A 9,325-nucleotide genomic window follows, 5' to 3' on the forward strand; every position below is an offset into this window, starting at 1 on the left:
ATAAGACAACTACAACATCCATCATATAGAAAAGTTTTGTCCATTGCGAGAACGTTGAAGGACGCAGATAGATGGCACCCTTGTCGCCAAAAAAAATTCTTGCAAGGCATTTTGTTATGCCCTTTCTCTCCACCCAAGGTGCAATGTCTTTGCTACTTTGGCCCCTTCCGTGATGGCCAAAACTTCATCCTCACAGTCGGGGGATGACCTGCTTGACGTTTCCCTTCAGGTGGTAAAATGCGCTCATCGTCACATTAAATGTCCCATTGCTCCCTGCTATGAATTCCTTTTCGTACCTCAGCATATGTCCGCTTCCACATGTCTGTTGTGAAGTACTGATCAACAAAAGTGTGATATGTCCTACCTATCCTGCTATGGTGATTGACATTGATGGCTTTGCATGCATGCGCACAGGATACCCATCTGTTGGAACCACCCACAAGAACACTCCCTTTTCACGAGATCAACAACGAACTTTCTGCCTTTGGTAGAGAGAATGTCAAATGTGTTGTCTGAATACCAATTTACTGAAAAAGTCATTAACCTGCTAATGTTATCACGCAAAAGAGAAGTAGCGAGTGGTGTTAAGCTTTCAAATTTCAAGGACCACGCAGCTGCAAAAGTACGGAATTTCCAGAAATGAACTCCCAAAATCGTTCTTATTTCATCAACAAGAACAGTGACGGGACATGAACGGTCATCCACAATCATTGCATTCCAGCTTTTCAACGCGGTTTGTATATATAATGCCATACCGCTTCACTTCACTAGCACTAGAAGCCCACTTTTCTAGAGGTATGGATGTTTACTACAAGGGATTTGTTTCTTCACGCATAATTCTTGGCCACATTATGCGCAACTAATCAATTCTCGCTTATATACGCTCTAATTTTTGTTTCCTTTTTGTTTTGAGTGTTAGATGTTGTTGAAGTACTTGTCTGATTAAGTAATTTGATAAGTAAATGAAGCACTTTGTTTTGTAGTACTACAAAATTGTAGGAAATTTGGATTGCAACCCTTTATATATAGTGAACAAGTTGCAAATCAGCAATTTAACAGAAGGGACAAAATCGACAAAGTAGGGAACAAGTTGTTGCACGCCCACCAAATCTTCCCAACACCCACTGTATACTGTAAGCCAATAACCAGTGGAAACTTTTTCATCCTTTAATAGAAGGGAAAAATAATGAGGGAGTACTTGAAATGGATTGAACACTGGGAGGAAGTGCTCACTATATATGTTTAAGTTTTGAGTGGCTATCTGATGCGATGAGGGAGGTGATATATGTAAAATTGCTTGATTTACTTACGAAATGAACGATGAAACTCAAAACGCAAATGAAACTAAACTTAATTACGCGTTGCTATCAAAGATTTCTATACTCTCAATTCTATCGAAATAGAGTGGAGTAAAAAGTTCGTTCCACTCTCAGTTCTTTAGCATTTAAGTTTCCAAGATTTACTAATCTATTCAAAGTCTAATGAGAAAAATGGTGGAAATTATACTACGATGTGAATTAAAACTAGACGTAATATAAAGATTATAACTTTACTAATTTAACTACTCAAGAATTGAATTCTAAATTAATAACTAAGAATTGAATAACAAACAAGAATCGAAATTAGATCTACACAATTTTAAATGACAAAATCGAAATTATCAAGAACTACTATTTTATTTATCTAATGAATGAAGAATAACGATTCAAATAACTAATCTAAAACAAGGAATGAAACTAATTAATTAACTAATTGAAATTTAAAAACTCAAATCTAGATCTAGAAGCTACTTTAATGGCTAATTTTTTTTTATTCTAACCTATCTACCCCTTTTCTTAAGAGCTAAGTCTTCTTTTTATGTAAAGAAGGAGACCAGATCCACAATTTCGTGCATGGGCTGAGATCTCATGTTTTGGGCCAGAAAATCGAGCCCAAAGCCCAATTTCTTCAGTCCACAGAGCTCGTTTCAGCTAGGTTTGACTTCAGCGGACTTTTCGTCCACTTTTGCTCCTTTGATTGGGTCAAGGCTTGGACCATTGGAAAGCTCTTTCTGAGCCGGTCGTTTTGACATAAGGTAGGCCCAAATCTGAGGCCTGAGTTCAAAGTTATGGTCTTCGGAAGTTCTGCTGACTTGTGCACTATTTCTGCCCGTGTTGACTTTTCAGCTTTTGACTGAGCTTCATAAAGGTTTGTCTCCTCGAATCTTGGCCTTTATCACAGAACTTCTTAGCAACCAACCCTTTGCTCCTTTATATCGCCAAAGTGGCACATTTCTGTACATAATTGAGTTTCATGCCTGAAATACATAAAAGCACGTAATTAGCATTAACTCTTTTTTATTACTTTCGCATAATTGGTCTAAAAAGTAATATTATTAAGGGGTTAAAACTACAGTTTTGGGCTCTTATCAGGAGGCAAGACAAAAGACTGAAATAAATGATAGACCCAACAGTTACCATAAAGATGGGACTATCAGATTTTACAAAAATGAGTCTTAAGTAATGTATGCATGAATGAATCAAGATATGAGTGCGAAATCCCTGTAATGAATAAACATATGAATGCAATTTTCTTAGTTTTTAGCATTCCTAATCAAATAATGCTCCTAATGAAATAGCCTAATCAATGAAATAACAGTCCCAATCAATTTAGGGTCAATTTATGGTCAATAAATATCTATGGGAAGATCTATATACTTATTCTCGGTCTCTTTGGGAAGTGGGAAACGCAGCTCCCCATAACAAAACATAGACCCCAATACCATTTGATCACCACACCTTCAGTTAAGCAACCACAAATTTAGGTACGACAAAAGTTCCTAAGAAGCACTATACTACCCACAATGTAATAATCTAATATGACAATGTACAGATTAAGTAAGCCAATACGAGAATGGATTCTGATATCGAGACATGAGAAAACCATTACGATAACTGAGACTTGAGAAAACGGTTCGCAGAATCGAGACATGAAAACTATTAAGTATAAAACCTTAAACAATAGTCATGGAAACATTTTATGCCATACAAATCAGAAACAACCAATAGATCAAACATACAATGGCGGCCTCTTCTTCTATTGCACAACAACAACAACAACGAAAAGGAGTTGCATACAAATATGGGTGAGGTTCTTAAACGTGCTCCACTCCCATTTGTCCGAAATCAAAATTTGTGTCCCGAAATGTGAAACTCTTTACAAGTCGAAATTCCTTTGTAATGGACAACGCTACTTGTGGGGATCATTTCTTGGTTACCTTATAAATATTGACAAGAAATGGAAATCCACAATATCTTTCGCATCCAAAGATTGACAACAACCCTCCTATTCCGGCCCACACACTCAAGTACAAACCGCATTCAAAATACCATCGTTAAGTCTTCAATGCGAGGTATTGTTCTCTTGACCACACCTTACGAGAAAAACCAAAAATATTACATTTGCAAACCAACGACAAGAGAGGTCTATCAACTCAATACTCCTAGGGTTAGATTCTTTACAGAATCCCTTGGAATGTTGGTGAATTTAATGGAACCATTGGGTTTCACTATAGTTCAACAGTCAAAGCCCAACTTCAACACTATAAGGCCTACCCGAGCAAGTAAAACTAAGCAATCTGTCATCATCATGTATGTTGAATGGTTTGATTCTCGAAGTTTGAAATGGAGAAGGTTGAACGACTTGGAGTTGTCATTTAATGATAAACACATCAAGAACTAGCCCGCAGCTACAAAAGATCTCTTCACTTGTCTCTTTTTGATGCGGGCATATTGGTATTTAACATTGCCCCTTGAATCTTGAATCGAGGATTGGGCTACATGCAGACTAAATCCCAAAAAGTCGATACAAATTTTTCAAATTTAATGGTACTATTGCTATTATGTTCGGTTTTAGGGGGTGAGGACAACATTGCTACTGAAATTAGAACTTAGGGTTTTACATGGGTGCGACAATAGGTTGTGGAGGAACCGAGGGGCGATATCACGTTGGACAAATTGTATTCCTCTTTTCAGTTACCCATGTTTAAATGACCTACTCATAGAAAATATTGCAGTTTTTGAATGGAAGAACAGGATCCTTTGGTACGATTTCAATGTAGACAAGTTGGTATTTGTCAAAAAAATCCCAACCATCGGCAATCACTCCATTCTCCCATTCATGTCGACTTCAACTGCAGCTCGGTTTAACCAGTAGTTGATGTCACCATTCATGTTATATTTATCGGAGCTTATATTTTTATTTAAAATTAAGTAATATCTTGTAATGTACTACATATATTTAGGGTGACATCAATCTTTCTAGTTTATGTAACTATTGATGTTCATGTTACCTTTGGAATTTATGCTTTGTAGGTTTATGATGGTTTCTGTGTCAGTAATGTTTATTACCTACTTCAACAACCTATTTCTGACGAGAAAAACTTACAAAAACTTATCACCATATTTAACACACAAATTTGGGTTCGACAAAAGTTCCTAAGAAGGGCAGTACTACCCGCAATGTAGTAATTCAACAAGAGTATGAACATTCAGTGTTCGTACTTCCATTGTATGAACACTGAATGTTCATAGTCCAACAAGAGTATGAACATTCAGTGTTCGTAGTTCCATTGTATGAACACTGAATGTTTATAGTCCAACAAAAGTATGAACATTCAGTGTTCACACTTGTAAGACCTGAGTTTATAATAGTTTTAAATAAGAGAATAAAGATTAAGAGAACACATGATAAATATCAATAATAGTTCACTTTCATAACAACTGATATACAGATATACATATTTTTTATTTGTCTTTCATAACAACCGATGATATCTGATATATCTTGGCCTCTCCCACATTCATACACGTCAAAATATAATGTTTTATCCTTCCTCACATTCATTAATCATTAAACTGCCCCTTTCGATAATTTTTCATAAACTCATGATTTTCTAGAGTCCAGCTTCTTGGGCTGTCTGTCAGTAATTGGCATGCAAGTTTAGGGCGCATCTTGTGTGCTTCTTTTGCTTTTGTTACTTAAGAAAATCTAAATCCGACCATTTAAAAAAGAATTTCCATCATTTTGCAAACATGGAGTCCACAATCAATGCAACAATTTAGAAAATACAAATCTCGGGGTCAATTATAACTTTCTTAATGTAGAAGTTTATAAGAATTTCAAAGAATAATTATGCATTTACCTATTGGTTTGTTCTGCGCATTTTGGAGATTGTATTCTTACTTGACTACTGAGCATATGAATTGTCATTTTGTCCTTTTCCGATCCGAAAAATTTATTTTCTCAACCAGTTTCTTCTTCTCTTAAAATAACAAGAAGTTATTCCTTTATTTATGTTAGAAGATACAAAAAGTTTCTTCTCATTTTAGTGTTGAAATTACCATGTCTTTTGCAATTTTGGATGACTTTTCTCATGGCTTAAGGAGTTGAAATGTAACAATTTCTCTTGTTCTCCCATTACTTAACTCCACAACCCGTGTGTCCAATGGTTTTCTCAATGTATTGGAATCGCCAAGAAGTTGGCACTCAAGTCGATTGTGTCCACTATTTTTGCAATGCCTCCTTCCAGTATATGTTGTGACATTGAGTGCGTAAAGTAATAAGAATGTGAGACCAACCACAAAATAGATATGAAACAATAATTTGAAATAAATTATTCACCTTTGAGTACGCAGATAGTAGACATGTTTTTTTTTTGGTTAGGAACACTTTGCGAAGTTGGAGAGACCACCAGTCGATGACCTGTTGAATTGAGCATTTTTTAGATTCAAAACAAAGTATGAATGAAGTAAGTTCTACAAATAAATGAAGGTCAGATATCGAAATTAAAAAATAGCAAAGTATAAACATTATTCAGTTGATGTAAGGTCAGGTATGAACATTCATTGTTCATAGTTCAATGGTATAAACAATGAATGTTCATAGTCCAAATAGGTATGAACATTCATTGTTCATAGTCCACTAAGTGTATGAACACTTAATGTTCATAGCCCAACAAGAGTATGAACATTCATTGTTCATACTCCACTAGACTATGAACACTGAATGTTCATAGTTCAATGGTATAAACATTATTCTGTTGATGTAATGTCAGGTATGAACATTCATTGTTCATATATAGTTCAATGGTATGAACATTCATTGTTCATAGTCCACTAGGTGTATGAACACTGAATGTTCATAGCCCAACAAGAGTATGAATATTCATTGTTCATAGTCTAGAAAGGGTTATTAGAATTTACCTGATAATCAATTTCCACTTTCAAAACGAAGGTCTTCTACTAGAGAACCCGACTCTTTGGAAATTATCACCATCTCCCTATATTGCGATTGTGCTTCAAAAAACACCAAGAAATTAGCATCAGTCAAAAATGCTATTTGATGTCATTTTAAACTTGTAAAACACTTACAGTCTTCCTAGATTTACCTGGTGTCTGCCATTTTGAAGAAAGTGTCGTTAATTTGTCTATGACTTTCTTCTAATCCATGATAGTAGGGACTTGTCTTAGGGTTTAGCAGTAGCCCACTGTCAATATCTCTGACTTGCTTTCCCTTATCAAGAATTTCTTTACCAGTGTCAAGGTTCATTACTTTTTTGAGTGGCTTCGTCTTCCCTTCTTTGGTAAAATTTGGGTCCATCTGCTTAGTTTTCCTATCTATATTGTTCTTCACTTTCCTAGTTATGGAAGTCATTTTAATTTCTATCTCAGCTTCTTTCTCCCCATTATTTCTCTTTCTTTTCTTTCTCCTTGGGTATAGGTGATGAGGAATACCGATGGAAAATGATAGACCTCTAAAGTCTAGATAGTCATTTGGCACCATTTCTGCAGACTCATTTGGCACCATTTCTGCATCCTCATTGAACACCATTTCTGCTTCCTCATTCGGTACATGATGGTGGACTGCTTTATCAGTTTGAGGTTGCACTTCTTCCTTATCCCCCTCTTGCTGGTCATTCTTTATCAACTCTTCCTTGAACTATTCATTTTCTTCTTTGCACAATAGAAGTTCTTGTTCAAGTGTGTTGACCTTATTTTTCAACTCTTCCTTCAACTTTCCATTTTCTTCTTTGCACAAAAGAAGTTCTTGTTCAAGTGTGTTGAATTTCTCCATTAACTCTTCCTTGAACTTTTCATTTTCTTCTTTGCACAATAGAAGGTCTTGTTCGAGTGTGTTGACCTTCTTTTTCAACTCTTCCTTCAACTTTTCATTTTCTTCTTTTCACAAAAGAAGTTCTTGTTCAAGTATGTTGACCTTCTCCCTCAACTCTTCCTTCAATTGTTCATTTTCTTCTTTACACAACAGAAGGTCTTGTTCGAGTGTGCTGACCTTCTCCCTCAAAATTTGGTTCTCCAGTCATATTGACATGGCCTCATCATCTTCTTCAATCGTAGGCTGGACAATCATTTCTTGATCAGAGGGTACAACGTCACTGGATATGTTCTGCAGCAATGTTATTTCCTCATCTATTATAGCTTCGGCATCAACAATTACCTGATAAAGTTCAGCGTCAACAATTAGTGTTTGAAAGTTCATACTCTTATTGGACTATGAACATTCAGTGTTCATGCCTATTTGGGGGTATGAACACTGATTGTTCATAGCCAATGGAGTATGAACAATCTCCACTGGTATATCGTCCACCTTATGTACCAAATTATTCATTTTAATTCATAGACATATAGAAAAGTGCAATGTTTGTGGGGTATGTTTCAGTAGTACAACACAAACTACAAAACATTTCGTAATCAAACTAGAAAACAAACTGCTCATAGAAGTATTCTGAAGTTTAAGCATTCCTCAAAATCAAGAACAATTTTCACAATCCACATACTGAAGGAGCCTGCAAACGAGAATTGATGGCCTGCAAATAATGTTGCCAACATGGATGGCTCTCTGTAATTGCAGGCTACCCAAAAGGGTGTTGCTGAATGTACTTTTGAACATTCTCTGATGTCGCTAATCCTTCAAAATACATCCTAATATCACCCCCATTTCCTAACGATTGTCGTTCTTATTACGAAAGTCGTATGAAGTAGGGAAGATGGCAGTGTGTGCGGGATTAAGCAATGCTTTATAAGGAGAATCATCGACGAGGAGACTGTTCGATTTATTGTACTCTCTCTTCTCCCAAGGAAGATTTGGGTCATCCTTATCCCAAAGTTTGACAAGTTCTTTCAACATCAAAGGCTTCGCATTGTTCTCAATAGTGTAAAACCCAGTAGTAGAGCAATGGGATTGGTCCTAACAAAACAACAATTGGGACTTCATATCGCCCATGGCAATATTGAGCACACCATCCAAATTTCATTGTCCTTGATGACCAAACAGCAACATTGAATCTTTGAAAACAAAACTTCAGAAAATCAACACAGGACGGCCTCTTTAATATTGCCTTTCTAGAAATGAACTTGTCGGCAATACAATCTAAAGGAAGGTCAAACTTGTTACCTATGTGAAGAAGCAAACCATTGACATCAAGAATGAGAAGTTTTCGCTTTGTTTTACTGATCAGTGGTCTTTCAATGAGCAAGCCTTCCATATTCTCCGATTCAAGCTCTCTTTTTTTGGCGATAAATTGTCTCTCGGTAGTTCCACAATCAAAGATCACGCTTTGTCAGCATCATCACCCTTTTCACCCACATCCATTCCCTTAACCGTTACACTATCAGCTTGTTGGCCCTGTTAATATTAGGTGAAAAAGATAGGTATATAATTAGGGCTCTATAATTAAATGTATTAATTAAAACTGATATAACAGGAGCAATGTGAGAAGGACTTACATTCTTGATGTCAATGGTTTGCTTTTCCCCCTCTTGCTGGTCCTTCTTTTTCAACTCTTCCTTGAACTTTTCATTTCATTCTTTGCATAACAGAAGGTCTTGTTCGAGTGTGTTGACCTTCTTTTTCAACTCTTCCTTCAACTTTTCATTTTCTTCTTTGTACAAAAGAAGTTATTGTTCAAGTGTGTTGACCTTCTCCCTCAACTCTTCCTTCAATTGTTCATTTTCTTCTTTACACAACAGAAGGTCTTGTTCGAGTGTGTTGACATTCTCCCTCAAAATTTGGTTCTCCAGCCTTATTGACATGGCCTCATCATCTTCTTCAGTCATAGGCTGGACAATCATTACTTGATCAGAGGGTACAACGTCACTGGATATGTTCTACAGCAATGTTATTTCCTCATCTGTTATAGCTTCAACATCAACAATTACCTGATAAAGTTCAGCTTCAACAATTAGTGTTTGAAATTTGGACCTTGAACAATCAATGTTCATACTCTTATTGGACTATGAACATTCAGTGTTCATGCCTATTTGGGGGT

At 36.2% G+C, this 9,325-nt stretch overlaps 1 pseudogene; it reads right to left on the reverse strand.

The window, feature by feature from the left end:
* Window positions 1-7,356: 7,356 nt before the first annotated feature.
* On the reverse strand, window positions 7,357-8,542 carry LOC147495647 (uncharacterized; annotated as a pseudogene).
* Between the last annotated feature and the right edge of the window lie 783 nt (window positions 8,543-9,325).

This window comes from Coptis chinensis, chromosome 6 (genome assembly GCF_015680905.1).
Source record: "Coptis chinensis isolate HL-2020 chromosome 6, ASM1568090v1, whole genome shotgun sequence".
Taxonomy (NCBI): domain Eukaryota; kingdom Viridiplantae; phylum Streptophyta; class Magnoliopsida; order Ranunculales; family Ranunculaceae; genus Coptis; species Coptis chinensis.